General features: G+C 36.6%; 1 protein-coding gene across 2 annotated transcripts in view; it reads left to right on the forward strand.

The window, feature by feature from the left end:
- LOC100555255 (protoheme IX farnesyltransferase, mitochondrial) overlaps positions 1-18,239 on the forward strand; it is a 153,025-nt gene that overhangs the window by 55,703 nt on the left and 79,083 nt on the right. The gene's annotated exons all lie outside the window — the stretch shown is intronic.

Here is an 18,239-nt window from a genome sequence, read left to right on the forward strand (position 1 = left end):
GTTTCTCCCCACTCCCTTATGTTGTACCCGCATAAACTCAGTAGCAACACATGCAGTGATATATAATACAGTTTTGTAATGTTTTCATAATAGATCATCATGACAGTGATACTGCATTGAATTAGAACATGACTTCAATTCTATATGTTTCCCCTTGGTGCCATATCTGTATATGGATTGTTTATATATGACTGAACATAGGTTGCATTTACTACTTCTCATTACTAGTCAGTGTTTCTTTTCCAGAGTGTCAAAACGGCATGTGTTCTTAAGAACCATACTAAATATATTTTTCTGTGTGTTTATTCCAGTTAAATGTCTAATAGAGGTATTGCATCTTCAGCACTGTGTGAGGTTTTAAATCAGACAAGCAAACCACAAAGATAAAAAGACTGCTGCCTGAACCTCTGCACTTACTGGATGCAAATCAGACTGTCAACCCCCTCCCGTTTTGGTGAATAAACTTCAAAGCCTTGTTGTCAAAAGAGTTTAAAGTTAAAACTTACAGGGTGGCATATGCATAGATTGAAAAATAATTAGTCTTCTCAGCACTAAGAAGCCTTCTTTCTCTCCTCAGTGGTGCACAAACTGTGTAGTTTGTGGGCATACAAAAATTGAGCTGAGTAATGTTCTTGTGAGCAAAGGGTAATCTGAAAGCATCTCTTCAGGCTTGTTGTATGTTGAACAGAAAAAATGAAATAAACTAAATGTACATCACATATAGGCAGCCTAATGGGAACAGTTTCATTGCTACATCCGAAGCAGCACTCCAAGCTTTCTAGTTGCAAGCTGGGTCCTATCAGTATTAAAAGTTTCTTAAGGTTGTACTGTACTGTCAGGACCCAGGCTGCAGAGCACCAATAACCTTACACAGAGGCCGGAATCTATCTAATATCTTTATTATAGAAATATATAAAGTCAATAAAAACAAGTGAAGAATAAAGTTCAGAAGTAGACCTTTCAGATGAGGTCAAATATAGTCCAGAAATGTATTGTCCAATATAAGATATTAGAGTTCAAAGTTTTAATCCACTTGACCGAAACACACACTTTGCCAAGCAAAGTGTGGGGAAATGACAGAGTCTTTAAAGTCCAAGTAGCTTGACAACAAGGCTGGAAAATAAACTTGATTCTTGGCTAGATCAAAGACTTGAACGAGGCAAACATGAAGCATGAACAAAGTCCAAGGAAGTCCGTGAAACAAGGCAAGGCTGGAAACTTGATCCGGGAAACAAGGAACTGGGGTTACGAAGTCCACACACGATCTCTCTCCTCAAGCTGAACAATTGACTCCGCAAGGTTCCCCTTGCGGCAAAACCCCTATATAGGGTCTTGTTTTCCCGCCAACAGAACACTTTCCCTGGAGAACAAGAAGCGAAACCCAACTCTGTCCAGATGCATGACTCCTTAGAATTTCCCAAGGGAAGCAGACCTAATCAGCTAATTGTTTGGCTGCGATTCTGAGACTCCGGCGATTTGCCTCCCTGACTCCTCTATCTCTATTATAATTGTCCTTTCGGGGAAATGGGGGAGAATTCTGCCCAAGGCTTGTTTGGTTAACTTCCTGAGGACAAACATCCTCCATGTGGAGAGGCTCCGATTCAAGCAGAACCGGTGGAAATCCCATGTTTTCCTCCTCGTCTGCCACAATAGTACTAGGAACGGGACTACAAGGCCCATGAGACATCACATGTACCTAGCTCTGGCCCTTTAGAACATTGGGTAATAAATACAATTGTGGCCAAAGTGAAGCTTCTTTTTTTGCTTAAGGAATTAACATGTCCTCCTTCAGAAACAAAAAATCTCCTAAGAGCTTTTATAAGAATTTGAAATACAGAAAAGTAACTACAGTAAAATCAAGTAAAAAGAGCAGCAGAACAAATAAAATTACAACTTAAAAAAGATTGATAGGTCTAAAGTCTTGGTAATGTTTCCCCAAAAAGGCTTCATCTGGTATCAAAAAGCAAAGTAATTTGGAATATCATGTCAGACTACACAGAGAAGCCATTGAAATCCACAGGCATGTGGATAACTTCAACAGAAAGGAAGAAATCATGAAAATGGACAAAATCTGGCTACCAGTATTAAAAAACTCTAAAATCAAAACATTGGATGGGAACCAACACTCTGAGGGCAGAGCACAGCTAATGACTAACAAAGGATGCCCCCAGGCAAGAGACAAAAACCTTTCCAATGCTAATTAGGGTGATTAACTGAAACATAAATGCTGGCTTCCCAGTGACAAAGGACTCTTGCCACACCCTGGACTCTACACAGATATATATTCTTTCCTTTCCTTACTTAGTTTATCCATACCTCACAACCTCTGAGGATGCCATAGATGTGGGCGAAACGTCAGGAGAGAATACTTCTGGAACATGGCCACACAGCCCGAAAGACATACAACAACCCTCTAATTTGGAATAGCTTTGTTTCGACTTCCCAGTTGAGATGTGAATTGCAACAGTTGAGGACCCTCAACTGTATAAAACCCAAAATGAAAATACAAATATTGATATGGATGCATATGGAATTGTCCTTCATATGGCCACATTGGGCACATTTCTAACAGTATTCAACAGCTATATATGACAAGATGCGGTGTTTCTTATTCCTATCAATTAAACTTTCATTTATCAATTGAGCATTAGTCATGCACACAAAACAATGTAAATGCCAAACTTTATCTTTCTTGTTACCTTTTCTAAAGAGAATGATTTAATGAGTGGATTATTTTCATACTCAAGAGTTGCTTCCTTTATTAATATGAATTCAGAAACTTGTTCCCTTCATTTGAGTACTCTGTTTGCAGTTTGTTCCTGGAATTATATATCAGAAAGCATCCTTAGAGGTGAACAAATTTTTATGCTATAGCATTGCTATCAGAATTTTCTATCTAGATTCAATTTTTTTTAAAAAAATAACAAACATTCTCACTTGGCTAAATATCAACATTTCAAACCTCATAATTCCTCAGTGCTGACAGACTTCTCTCCATTCTTCTTGTTGTATCTCAGTTGTACTTTAACAACTTAGGCATGAAAGAAAAATTTGATAAGCCAATTTGTAACTGAAAGATTGAGAATCTCTTTTCTTGAGAGTCTACAAGTTTCTATTTTGTTTCTACCGAAATTGGAAGTAAGTATTTTATAGTGTTTCTAACAAGATTTAAAACTTTTTTCTGTAGAATTTCTGGGTAGATTCCAACACTTCCATAATCCAAAATGGCAGTCATGGCAGTGCACTAAATCTCCGGGTTCTTCAAATATCTAAATTCATGGGCATTCCTATTCCTGTTTTAGAACATATCTTGGTGCTGTGCATGCTTCTCCACCAGTAAATCTAGACTGCAACCTTTGAACAGGACAATTCTCTAAGTAACGTTTTGCATGATCTTGGGATTGTTGATCATTCTGTTTTAACCTGGAGTCCTCAAGATGCATTTGAGTTGGAAACTAGATATGGAATGTCTGTTTTTAATGGTCTGATTTGAAATGATTCTTATCTTCCAATGTCTCTAAGCAGACATATCAACTTATGTGGTCTTTTTTTTTGTTTGAAAGATGTACCTATTAATATACCAGATATGATGGTAATGTTATCAAATATTTGTCATAGTTTTCTAAAAAAGTAATCTCTTGAGTAGAACATGAAGGTTGGCACTTGCAATTGAACCAGTCAAAATATTCTAAATATTTAATTGTAGGGCTTAGAACTCCATATGCCTTCAAAGAAAAAAGGAAACATATATCCATCCACTAACTGTTAATTACTTCCTTTTTTTCAAGCTTTTCTGTTTCTGTAGACTAAATTCCCTGTTGTCCTTGTCTTGAAAATAATATAGGAGATAATGTGATTTTTAAAAGACACCACAGTGAACAGCAGTGTTCTAACTGAAATCTTGAGAGCAGGCAAAGAAATCCCTAATTGGGTTTTTGGTTTGAATTACCTTAGTTGATTCATTTTAGACAAGTTCTACAAACTTACATTTCTCCAGAATATGAAAGAGAGCAATTTTGTGCACAAATCCAACTGGTTACAGTGAAGCGTGGATGAATGTATTTTTATGATATAGCATACCATTAATGTTCAAGGTCCTTTTATAGTTGTAGAGCAACATATATAAGTTACTGATATAATTAGTGCATTTTTATACTAGTAACATCCTTGTTGTGAGCCAGCATGACTTGAGTGTTGGACTATAACTCTGAAAACGTGTTCAGATTCCTACTAGGTCATGGAAACTCACTGGGTGACACTCTCAGCTCAGAGGAGGACAAGAACAGCCTATGACAGGTTCATCTTACAATTACCATAAATCAGAAATTACTTGAAGCCGGAGCCCCCGGTGGCGTAGTGGATTAAGCCTTGTGACCTGAAGGTTGGGTTGCTGATCTGAAAGCTGCCAGGTTTGAACCCCACCCAGGGAGAGCGCGGATGAGCTCCCTCTATCAACTCCAGCTCCATGCGGGGACATGAGAGAAGCTTCCCACAAGGATGATAAAAACATCAAAACAACTGGGCGTACCCTGGGCATTGTCCTTTCAGACGGCCAATTCTCTCACACCAGAAACGATTTGCAGTTTCTCAAGTCGCTCCTGACACGAAAAAAACAAAAAACTTGAAGCCAACGGAGACAAAAGGCACTGTAGAATGGGGCATGCTCTGGTTAGTACTTGGATAGGCAACTGAACATACTGGAATGGTTTGGGGGAATGACTCAACATGATGGAAGTTGTAGTTGACCCTGTATCAAAACAGAGTACTGTGGCCCCCACCAGCAATGTACCTGGACCAAATTTGGCACACAGAACCCCCATGACCAATGAAAAATACTCGAGAGGTTTGGGAGGAATTGACCTTGATTTATAGGAGTTGTAGCACACATCCAGAGAGCACTGTGAACTCAAAGAACAATAGATCTGGACCAAAATTGGCACATATACTCAAATTTGAATACTGGTGGGTTTGGGGTGGGGGATTGTCCTTAATATTTCAGAGTTGTAGGTACTGGGATTTAAAGTTTACCTGCAATCAAAGAACACTCTGAACCCCACCCAACATGGACCTGGACCTAACTTGGCACACAGAACCCCCATGACCAACAAAAAATACTGGAGGGCTTTGGGGGAAAATCACCTTGATTTGGGGAAGTTGTTGTTCACCTACATCCAGAGAGCACTGTGAACTCAAACAACGATGGACCTGGATCAAACTTGGCACACAGAACCACCATGACCAACTGAATATATTTGCAAGGTTTGGGAGGAACTGATCTTCATTTCTGGGAGTTGTCATTCACTGACATCCAGAGATGTTGTAGCCATCACTGATGATGGATCTGGACAAAGCAAGTTCCAGTGAAGCTGTTTAGATTTACATCTGAGTAGACATGCATAGGATTGCACCATATCTTCAGCACAACTCTGACAAATTCACTGAATGAAATTTATCTTTCTTCCATTTTCTGTAGTATCTATTCCATGCAAGCCCAACTTCTATTCAGCAAAGAAATGTGTGTAGAAAGCGTTAATATATTTTTAAACTTAATTTCTTAGAAAATAAATTTTGTCATTGTGTTAGATACATCTTTGAATAAAGCTGGGTCTATATTGCTAAAATAAATCATATACTGCACTTGTTTTACAGTATATGTCCTGAGTTAATCAGATTAATTGATTTTCAGCAATTTTGACACCATGTATGTGTTCATTTTTCATTGATGGGTTTCATTTCTTTGCCTTGTAAACAGTAATGTGTATCAGCCTCCCAAATGAGTGAAAATACAGTATTTGGCTTTTCATCATGATGAACAGAGATGAAAATTCACATCTCTCTGAACTTGCCAGTTGCTTCTGTTTTTTTAAAAAAAGGTATTTTGCCTATATCAATAAATCAAATCAAGGTGAAAAAATATAATATACTTTTAGGCAATGGCATCCTTATTAGATATGCATGTTTATCACCACAGTGGGAGGTGAGCATCATACCTAATAACATGTATGATATAATAAACACTGTTGTCATCTTAGCCTATTTTCTTGTGGAAAATTTATGTGATTGTAATCTAATTTCTTATGTATCTATATATATAAAAGAGTGATGGCATCACGGCGACCCACAAAACAACAAAACTACAGGCCCCCCAACCTTGAAATTTGACAACACAACCCATCATCCACGCCTCTAGGTTGATACAACAAAAAGAAAAGAAAAATAAAGTCCTAATTAGAGAGAGAGGAATAATTGCTTTTATCCAATTGCTGCCAGTTAGAAGGCTAAGCTCCTCCAACTTGGTCTCCTAGCAACCAAATAAAATAAAATAAAAAACACTAAAAAATTATTACAATAAAATACTATAATAACAGAAAATAACTAAAATAATACAAGAAAATAATAAAATATAATAAATAAAAATATAACTTACAATAAAATTAATTTAAAAAATGCAAATAATGTCAAGTAAAAATTACACAACAATTTTTAACCAATACCACCACCACTTTGCCACAGCAACGCGTGGCCGGGCACAGCTAGTCTTATATATTTCTTGTTTGTTCATTCGAGCAATAGTATTTAACTACTTTCCATTCAGTTTCAATTGATGTGTCTTATGTGGAATTTTTGTTAATGAAAAATCAAACATTTTGTGAGCCACCATAATTTTACAGAAGTTCCAGTATTACATACAACCCAATTCTAGCAAGCTTTTTTGGAATTTTTCCCTACTGAGCAAATTATTAAGAGAACTGTTCTTATGAGTTATAGACGTTAGAGTTTAGAAATGACTGAATAAAATATCCTAAGACATTTATTGTGAGATGAAATGTGAATGTAAAACTTTTGAAAAACTAAAATTGGCCACAATTGTGTGTGTGGTGTGTGTTTGTGCTGGGATTTTTTCCCCTTGGAAAATGTTTCTCATATATAAATAATTCTTCAGGGACAATGTCCTATTTTCTGAGACTTATTTTCTGGGTCAGTCAGTGAGATAAAATGAATTATTGCCAGTTTTCAAGCAGCAAAACTGGATACAAAAATAGAAAATGTTATTTGCTTGTTTCTTAAGTTTACAGTTGAAATGTTTTGTATGATACTCAAACTTAAAATGTGCACATACATTGTTCCATCTCTTTTTTCATGCCTTCTAGTATGTGTCTAGTGATGCTGCTGTTGTGGTAATAGTTGCCTTTATTGCTAGATTTTGGCATAGAAATTTGTGACAAAGCAGAGAGAATGATTTTTTTACAGAATATATATATATATATATATATATATATATATATATATATATATATCATATTTAAAAACCTTTTTATGTTTTAAAATTTAGATGCATTAAATATTTTTGTTGATATGACAAACAATTTAATTGATAAGAATAAAAAGAGTTCAGGCAGAAATTTAGTCTGTTCTTTTTCCAGTATTTTCACTCTCAATTCTTAAAGGTATTTTTCGGGAAAGTAAAATAATTTTTTCCGCTATACTTTTCCTTTTTCTTCAACCTATGATAACTGTTAGTATTTAATCACTTATACATTACACCCCCTCGGACTTTAACGCTTTCATTGCATTTTGGTGGGGAAGAACTATGTGAGACATGTAGTTCAGTTTACAATTTATATTTCTTGTTTATCCTAAAATCTTTTATTTTTCTGTGGCATGTTTTCTGTTTGTATATAGCATGTAAGAAACTAAGAAACATTGTGGGAGAAAAATGTGGATCTTTCATTAAAAATATTTAAGTATTGATATTATAAAGGTCCATGACCTAGTGAGCTCTTATATGCCACTTACCAAATATTTTCCAAGGAGTAGAAATAAAAAAAAGCAAGGTGGGTTTCTAAACTTTATAAACAGTGTTTTTGTATCTATTCTTGAATTTCCCTTGCTTGCTATTAAGAGTTGGAACTGTCACTGTTCCACAATCCAAGAAGCACTCTCTGTGGCTTCTCCTGATATTAGCCATTTTAATTATACAATTACCATCACTCTTTTTAAGAAAGTGAGATTTTTCTTTTGTGTTGTTTTAATTCATAAGCACAAATGTTAGTTTCTTTCTTTTGTTACCTGTTTAGATCTACCTTTTACTTGCCCCTTTATATTGTTTTTATGTTAAGTATCTGATACTTTTTTTGCAGATGGCATTCCAATCTGTATTGTCCTTTTTAAGATTATAATTCTTTCTTTCTTTTACACCCATGCACATATGTTTGTGTGTATCCATATGCATATACACAACATCTCCATTTTGAAAACAGGAAAATGGTATTTGCATTCAGTGTTTTTGTTACCTTTCTCTTTAACTTTTACTTCTTTCCCCGTGACCTTATAGCACTTTTAACTACCTCTTGTTTACAAAACTCACTTAGTGCACTTTTGCCCAGTTCATTTTTATGATTCTATTGCTGTGTTTTAACTTGTGTTTTACTAATGTTTGTTATTTTACTTTTATATAAATTTTTAATTTTTATTTGTGTGTGGTTTCTGTTATTTGATGTTGTTTTATGTTTGTTATTGTATTTGCCCAGGCTTTGGCCCCATGTAAGCCGCCCCGAGTCCCCCTTCGGAGATGGAGGCGGGGTATAAAAATAAAATTATTATTATTATTATACTTATAATTTTTAGGCAGTGCAATTTGTGTGTTGCAATTTTAGTATGTTTCTAGGAATTATTCCTATCCTGGATTACAAGCTCATTTATATGGATTTTTGATTATATGCTTAAGGTTGGGAAAAACATACTTCAATTGCCCTGTGTTCTGTGTTGATGAATTCTTAGCTGAACAATATATAGGCAGTCCCCAAGTTATGAACAAGATAGAATCTGTAGTTTTATTTCTAAGTTGAATTTGTATGCAATTCAGAACAGGTACATAGATTTTCTTTTAGTGTAATTCCAGCCATATGTATAAAGCTTCAGTGGAGACACCTTTCTCTCTGATAACTCTTTCATGAGTGAGTTTCCCTTCCAAGAGGTAGATTTGTCTTACTTCCTGCTATCTCTCCCCCATTCTTCACTATGAGTCGTTTGTAAGTTGGATGTTTGTAACTCAGGCACTGACTGTATATCTTTGCTTATTCATACTTAGTTGTGATATATATATCTAGGCATACATGTGTGATGTAGTAATAATTGACTTAGTATTTGTATGTTATTTACAAGGGAAGAGAACGTATACCAATCAAAAGTTTTCAGCGGACTAATCCATGAATCTCCATCTAGTATGTGAACTAACAAGTCTATCCTATAGTTTCTTCATTTGATAGTGACAGACAGGCTACTGGTGGTGATCTCAGCAGTTGGCAGGATCAGAGGGAAATTACAGAGACCTCAGGTACAGCTGCTGAAAGATGTCAGAATCTTTCCTTGTTTCCGTCTTAGATGATCCTCCATGATAGTGTCCCTTCATAGCTGGATACCTTTCAGAGCCCCAACATGTGCTCTCCTAGAGTTTCTGAGCAGAATCATGTAATGTTTTCTCTGGCAGCATGGCCAAGATTTTGAACCTTTTCTGCTTCACATGGAAACATCTGTGCTTTCATTCCTTCAGCACTCTGAACCTTTCCTCCTTGGATGTCCCTTACATTTATCCAAATGTTCTAGGGATACTTTCCCAGTTGCTTCCTTTGTGGGTTTCTATAGTCTTACTTTTTCTTGAAAGTGTCAGTCTGGTTTAATAAATAGCATTGTTTCCTTTTCTAGCAAACCATACTGCTTGTCCATTAGATTCATATTAACAATAACAAAAATTAAAAGTAGCGCTCTTGCAGTTGAAACTTGTTTTGTGTTCCATTCGATTTTTTTGACCTAGTCTGACAGTGCCATAAAAAACATTAAACAAACAATCCAATTAAAACATTTAGAACTGTTAAAAGTATCCAAATTATAATAAAAATAAAAATACAGTAAAAGATCTTTCTGCCACCACCAGTTAAATGTTGAAGGCCCACTTGAATAAAACGGTTTTTCTTTGCCAGCAAAAAGAGAGCAGAGAGGGGAGCAACCAAACCTCCCATGGGAGTGGATACTTTATTCCAAGGGAAGACTTTGAGAAGTCTGTCTCCCGTGTCTTCACTAAGGGAACCTGTGGTAGTAGTGGGACTCGGGGGAAAGCCCTTCTCCGGAGATTGTGAGGTATGGAGTGGCATAGTCTTCTAGGTATTCTGGAGCTAAATCATATAGCACTTTGTAGGTCATAACTAGCACTTTGAACTTGTCTGGAAACAAACTGGTGCCTATTAAGCCTATTTCAAAATCAGAATTTCATGTTTCTCAGTAGTACATAATTTCCATGAGTTATTATTGCAGTTTCTCTCCCCCAGTCCACCTCTTCTACTTTCATTGATCCATATAACTTACAAACAACTAATCTTTAGCCTTACATTTCTATTTGAAGGACGTACCTGCATAATCTGGTTATAAATGTGACTAGGAAAGGCTAGAATTCAAGCTGAAGGATACACATTGGAGTTACAATATATAGCATTCAGTTCACATATGTTCAGGGTGCACAGGAAATTGAAATATACAAAAGTTCAGACCCCTTCAATACCTCTTCTTATGAACAAATCCCCCAACACACTAAATTCCCATAAAGCACATGCCAGTTGCCTCTCTTGCCTCCTTTGGAGGTAAGCAAGTATTTCTAATGTAGTGTTTTGCTTCCCTCTGTGCTGCAAAGTGGTAATATATTTGTTGATGACAAAACCAACAGGTGCCAGGGCTGTTGGGTACTGAAGCTGTTTGGCTCACTGCCTGCAGTCACACAGTAGATATATTGTATGTCAGTAGGTTTGTGTGTGTTTCCATGTCCTTTTGAGGGATGGGATAACTTAGTTGAAATACATACTTAAACTCCTGGGGGATTAGATGTGTTTCCTTTGCTTTACAGTTCAGAATTTTACAGTTTCTTTGTTTGGGGGGTTCTCAGATTGCTTAATGATTTGTTCTCCCCTCATTTTTTGCCCAGATGTGTATAATAGCTGCATTCGAACCTTACTAGGTTTGCCAATTTTATTACTTAACATATGGTATATCCCTTTATTTTTGTCTACTATGTCATTCCTTTGCTTTAAGGGCCAGTACAGCATGCTGGGAGTTTTGCTTTAACAATGGGATTTCTAGAATTTGACATATAATCTTTTTGTTGTGATTTAAGGTGACAAAGGTCCTACTTCGTTTTAATGGTGATTTAAAAAATACATTAATGAAAATGTTATTTACAGACACTTATATTTTTCCCTACACTTATGACTGCATTATGATTTTCCAGATGTGATGACAAAAACCTGTGAATTTAATGTAACTGACCGTTATTGCCTTCACTGACTGCAGTCCATGAATAAATCTTTAGTTGGGTGACTGGTGTTCATATGACCATTTCTAATGCATAAGCAAATACAGTAGAGTCTCGCTTATCCAACATAAACGGGCCGTGAGAACGTTGTATAAGCGAATATGTTGGATAATAAGGAGAGATTAAGGAGAAGCCTATTAAACATCAAATTAGGTTATGATTTTACAAATTAAGCACCAAAACATCATGTTTAACAACAAATTTGACAGAAAAAGTAGTTCAATACGCAGTAATGCTATGTAGTAATTACTGTATTTACGAATTTAGTACCAAAATATCATGATGTATTGAAAACATTGACTACAAAAATGCATTGGATAATCCAGAACGTTGGATAAGCGAGTGTTGGATAAGTGAGACTCTACTGTACCTGAATTTGTTTTGACGCTCTCCATGGTGCAGTGATTTCACAGCATAATGCTGGCACTTCTCCAGGCTAACTGCCTCCTTGGACTTTGGTCATCCAGATGTAACTACCACCATCACTTCAGCCATGATTCAAACTATCCAAAGTGTCCAATTTAAGGAAACTCTGTGGAAATCAATCTTATTTGTTTTGTTCCAGTTATATTACTGGAATTGCATTTCATATCAAGACTTCTACAGACACGCTTCAAAAATGTGTGCTGCCCTTACAAGCTCCTTTTTATTGTTGATAGCAATGATGACTGCCACACAGTCTTCACAAAACCATAGTGTCATAGGGCTGGAAGGGGACTCATGGGCCATTGGGTCCCACTTCCTGCTCATGGAAATATCTCCAACTGAAGTATCTACAACAGGTAGCTGACTGCTCTCTTTTTCCAGATATCTAGTGAAGGAATTGGTTCCATTGTCAAATTCCACTCTAAGGAATTGGTTCCATTGTCGAATTGCTGTGAAGTGTTCAAGATATGTTCAGATGAAACCTTAGTATCCATTAACACCCTGAATAGTCATATGTTCTCCCTAACATCTATAAATATGAAATGTTTCTTTTATAGGTGAGTTAGCCTTGTACGATGTGACTATTGTTCCTTCTCTTCTATTTTCATTATGCAACACAGGCGTATGCTGCTAAATCAGCACATTAGTTTTAAGTAAATACACTTTCAAAGATCTTACAGCCTTAAAGACTCCAAGCAACATTAAGTAGAAGAAAACCTTTATTTTGAAATAAATCTCTTAAACAGGCCACCATTAACTGCACAGGGCATTCTGAATGACTGCCTGTGTTCCCGAATTTAGCATTGTAATTGAAACCTATTAGTTTGCTGCCCTTAATCAGATTAAAAATAGAGTTTTTGTTTTGTTACTGGATTCATTTTATCAGCATTAGTCAGGATCTTAATGTGATTGGTATTCTCTGCACTGGAAACATAAAAGGGTTTTAAATGTGCTTGGAGTGCTAGGCATTGTTCATCATATATTTCTTTTTCTTCTCTTGGGATTTTAGCATTCAGAGACTTTGATTCATCCTAGCTGAAAAATAATTGAAGCCTTTCAAACTCCCCAAACTATTGGTTAGGGATTACCTCCTTTACCACTTTGGCTTCAATACTGATTTGCCCTTTCAGGAAAGGAAGGGCTCCCTTATAGGTTTTCATTGATGGAAGGGGAAAAGTGAGAGGGTTTCCACCCATGTCCTTCCCAACTCCAGTCCCCTAGCACCACTCTTGTGATACTGGTTTTTATTATGCAAACATCTTTTAGGGAAGGCTTTCTTTTTTTAAAAAAAAAAAATTAGTTGCATTTATATCACACCTTTCCTCCTCCATTGAGATAAAGGTGGCACATATGACTGCTCCTTCTTCCATATATCCTCTCTTCAAGTCTAAAAACTAAATGAGGCTGATAGAGTGAGTGACTGGGCTCAGCTTATCAGGTGAATTTCATTGCTCAGTGGGACTCGGAAGTTCTGTCTCCCACATTGTTCCCGGTTCCCCCATTTTCTACATTAGATATGCTGAAAATTACCTTTGTATTACTTTCCCATCTTAAAATGCTGTCTTTCCTAAGTGGTTCACAAGAATATATCCAGTCATTTCCATATAAAGACGAGCAATCCTTTACTGGGGGGGGGGGGGGGGTGCCCAAATTCAGTACTGCAAATACTTAATGAAAAGTGCACAATGCATGGGCCTGAATTAAGACATAGTGCAAACATTAGCCAAATGTGGAAACCTATGGGGTTGGGAGACTTCTGGGGGACCATTGGGTAAAGACAATTTCTCCATATTTTTGGCACTCTTTGGGGAACTTCAAGGGCAGGAGGGGGCTTTTTTTCAGCAAGAAGCAATGTAAAGGTAATTTTTGATAGAAAAAAGCCTCCTAATGGGCCTAAAATGTCTCAGAGATGGCCAAAAACATAATGAAATTGTCCTCAACCTCTAGACAGTTTGTGAGCATTGGGGTAAAAATCCCTATTTAAAGAGTGTTTTGGAGTTCTGTAAACAGAGCATTGGCATCTTCACTTTACCCAGCCCTGACCTCAGCTTTGTTAGGTTTAAGAAGACCCATACTATTACCAAAAAAAACCCCAATGTGTTTTTTATAGTAGTCATGTAGAATATTAATTTTGGGGGATTTTTATTAGTGCCTCAGAATCAGAGGTCCCAGACGCACTGCCAGTGAGATGGTTTTGGAGTTCCCCTGTTTCAAAACTTATTTGCCTTGGGAAGTGTTCTCTTGATATATAGAGATTGTATATATTCTTTCAAGTAACAAGACCAAAGAGGATGCAAAGAACCAGTTACTAAGTTTTTCTTTGTTTTAAAAACTCATTGTGCCATTCTTCATTTAACACTTAATACAAGTAATCTTGGAGCACTTATGCAAGACATAGAGAAGTGTTTTTGATTTTAGTAGCCATCTTCTTAAAACAGAAAAAATATTAAAAACATTTTACTTGAGGAAAGAACCAACATATGTTATAAATGTGTGCTTTTGCTCTGCCCCATCTGATGAAAGTGCCTTCTGTGCTTTGTGTATCCATGTATAGTCTCCGCATTTTACTTCTCGTGCCATTGATACCTTTTTAGAAAATTATGGGGATTTATTCTTTCCTGTGATTTTATATAGGCCATATTCTTTGTGTTTGGCAAGTTGTGTTTGAGATGCTTGGAGTTAAATTTTAATTGAATTCAATTACGTTTAAATTAAGAGTTCCGCATGATTTTGCAGAGATACTGCCTATTGTAATGTTTCACTTCAACTTATCAGCTTATCTCTGACTTTTAGAGATCTGCCCAAAAACTGTCTGCTTGTCTACTAATTGGCATAACAGCTCTTCTATCAAAAGGGAATAGACAAAGATACCTAGGGTTGTCAGGGTTTAGAAAATATCAATGGAATCCAACAACTAAAAGGGATAGAGATCTGGGGAATGGGCTTTGAGTTATAAGTCAGTGGTAAAATAAATGTATGGAGCATTTACGCTTTATGTTGAAGCATAAAGATTATTCCTGCTCATTCTGATTTGTTACATTAATGCAAATTTTAATTTGTTTCTATTTCTGCTTTGTATCATCCAACTGCTTCAGGACAGTTAATAAATATAGAAACAAAGTGCGGAAACGCCCACAATTATCATTAAAGAGAAGCAAACCAGCCAAAATGGTGTCAATCTCTTAAAATGCAAGTGGAATAACCCTTATTTGAAATACTTGGGACCAGAAGTATTTTGTGTTTCAGATTTCTTTTGGATTTTAGAATACAGTAGAGTTTCACTTATCCAAGCTAAATGGGCCGGCAGAACAAGCGAATATCTTGGATAATAAGGAGGGATTAAGGAAAAGCCTATTAAACATCAAATTAGGTTATGATTTTACAAATTAAGCACCAAAACATCATGTTATACAACAAATTTGACAGAAAAAAGTAGTTCAATACACAGTAATGTTACGCTGTAATTACTGTATTTATGAATTTAGCACCAAAATATCATGATATATTGAAAACATTGACTACAAAAATGCCTTGGATAATCCAGAACCTTCGATAAGCGAGTCTTGGATAAGTGAGACTCTATTGTACTTCCATATAATGAGAAATATTAGAGATTGGACCAAAGTCTAAATATAACATTAATTTATATACATGTGACGGCGCGAGTGGCGCCATCTATATGTCAAACTATAAGTTTCAAGATCTGAATTGTTGTATCATGCCTGATTTTGCCCTTACCCTGTAAATGTATTTGGATTGGTTATTTATATCTGTCAATCAGTGTTGTTTGTACCTGTTATATTGCTCACTCAGCAAAACTGTTTGGCTCCACCTCTTCCTGGAGTAGGACTGTGTTTCCTCCTTTTCATTCCACCAGCAAGTTCTCTTATCGGATGGACGTGAAAGAGAGGCTTGGCTCAAAAAGCCCTTCAAAAGTTACCTCTCAGCACCAATTCTGAGGTTCTTACCTTGGGACTCACACCTCATGTTCAGGGCCAACCTGAATAACGTTGAGGAGTCTCAAGCGCCTTCACATCAGTCCTTTGGCAACAGAGGAAGACTCTTGTCTTCAGATATAGGTCATTGGACTGAGGCTGAGTTTGCTCCGGCATTCACAGCCAGAGAAAGAGGGATCTGGACAAGCTTCATGGACTTAAACAACCAAAGACTGTAATGTATATTTTCTTTTACCCCCTTTGTGAAGAATAAACCCAGTTTATGAGTTAACTACAGTGTTTTGGTCCTTGGGAGTTCCAGTTTCCCTAAAGGAGGGCAAGAAGCAATCCCCTGGGGAAAGATGTCACGTCCATGCCTCTTTCACTAAGAGTACAGCCCCAGGCGCGACGGCACAATACATTTTTCACACATAGCCTAGAGGTAATTTTAAACTAAATATTTTTAAATAATTTTATGTATCAGAAAGCAAAGGTGTCACCATGTCAGCCATTTGTGTGGATGCTTTTGGAGTGTTTTGTATTTTGAGACTCTGAATATTTGACCTGTATTAGAATAAGTAAGTAATATGGTATAAGAGCCAGTAACAGAAATTAGTAATCAGTCAGGCCATACACACACACACACACACACACACACACACACACATATATACACACACAGAGCGAGTTAAGGACTGATGCTTGCTGGAGGAGGAAGATAATATCTTTGCATCCAGATCCTACTAATGAAGATACCAGGTGGTCCTCTCCTAAGAGGATTTTCCATAGACAGAGGAGACTGCTGATATGGCTCTTGAATTGATTTCCTCCCTTACTAACCTTATATAGCTGGGTTGCCATTTCTTTAATATGCTACCTATTCACCAAGCAGGTTTGCCTGATACTGTACGGAGGAAAGGGTGTACCCTGTATCCCCTGCAGAATGCTGTTTAAAGGGGGCCCAAGTGAAAATAGTGTCTCTACCTTGAAGTTTCTTCAGTATGGCTTATTACACAGGTGAAACTGGGCACAGTATGACAAATGCCACATTTCAGCTGAAGTTTTACTGCAGTTAGATGACATATAAACAGTTTGAATACGTTAAACATGTAAGGCTTGAGATTTTGGGAGAAATCATAAAACTCCACCTTATATTTATTGTGGAACATGAAACAAACCACATTTGTATTTTCCCCTAAGATACAGATTTCTGTTGGGAGAGCTTTTTTTCAAAGTGGTGTTCTTTTTCTACTCCTTTTTAAAAAGTGCTTTTTAATTGTCAAAGAATTTGCTTTTCTTCCCAAGTCACACAAACTTAAAATAAATAATGTCTGGAATATATTCAGATGATAAAATTCTGGGCAATATCACAGAAGGAAAAAATGTAATAACTGAAATATCATGCCATTTTAGTATGCTATTGCACACAATAGAACTTGAGCATCCACAGATTTTGGACTCTATGAAGGAGTCCTGGAACCAAGCTCCAGCAAATACCATTTTTGAAAAGACATGTATATATGTAATACTAACATGTCTTTACTGCTGTTCAGTTAAAAATGTCCATAAGTGATTACCAACACTAATTAAATGATAAATGTATCCATAAAAATGTTGCAATATGTGAAAAAAGCAATAGCAAGGGGGAAAGGTCTGTGAGGCTAAAGTCATCAGAGGTTATGTATGTCATGTGGCCCCAATTTTGGTTTTAAGGCTGCAAAATATGTTAAATATAAATTTAGATGTGAATTTATCAGGAAGTTAAGTATTCTCCGTTCAAGACAGCACAAACAAAAGTTCATTTGTAACTGCTTACACTTTTCCCATTTCCTGTAATTCATTTAAGAAAAGTCATATATATGTAATACAATGGAAGATTTTATTTTGCCAGAGATGTGAAATGAATAGCAGTGCTTAGAAAAAGTAAATTACTGCATTTCATGCATTGCATACATACTACTTTCGCCATTTTGCATCTTTTAAAGCAAAAGGCAGTATGCAAATATAATAATAATAAATTTTAATCAAAGTTTTGTTGTTTTGTATTAAGAAACTAGCTGTGCCCGGCCACGCATTGCTGTGGTGAAGTATGGTGGTATGGGAAATAAAGTATTGAGGAATTGGTGGTAGTTAGGTTAAAGGGTAAAGGTTTTCCCCTGACATTAAGTTGAGTCATGTCTGACTCTGGGGGTTGGTGATCATCTTCATTTCAAGGCCGAAGAGCTAGCGTTGTCCGTAGGCTCCTCCAAGGTCATGTGGCATGGCTGCATAGAGCGCCATTACCTTCCTACCAGAGCAGTACCTATTCATCTACTCTTATTTGGATGTTTTTGAACTTTAGGGTTGGCAGAAGCTGGGGATAACAGTGGGGGGCTCTGTCTGCTCCCCCAGTTCAAACCTGCGACCTTTCGATGCAGAGGTTCAGCAGCTCAGCGCTTTAACACGCTGCGCCATCAGGGGATATTATTTCCTCAAGCTTGTGAATATACAGTATTTCTGATTGTTTTATTTTGTCTGTT

This window comes from Anolis carolinensis, chromosome 2, assembly GCF_035594765.1.
Source record: "Anolis carolinensis isolate JA03-04 chromosome 2, rAnoCar3.1.pri, whole genome shotgun sequence".
Classification (NCBI taxonomy): domain Eukaryota; kingdom Metazoa; phylum Chordata; class Lepidosauria; order Squamata; family Dactyloidae; genus Anolis; species Anolis carolinensis.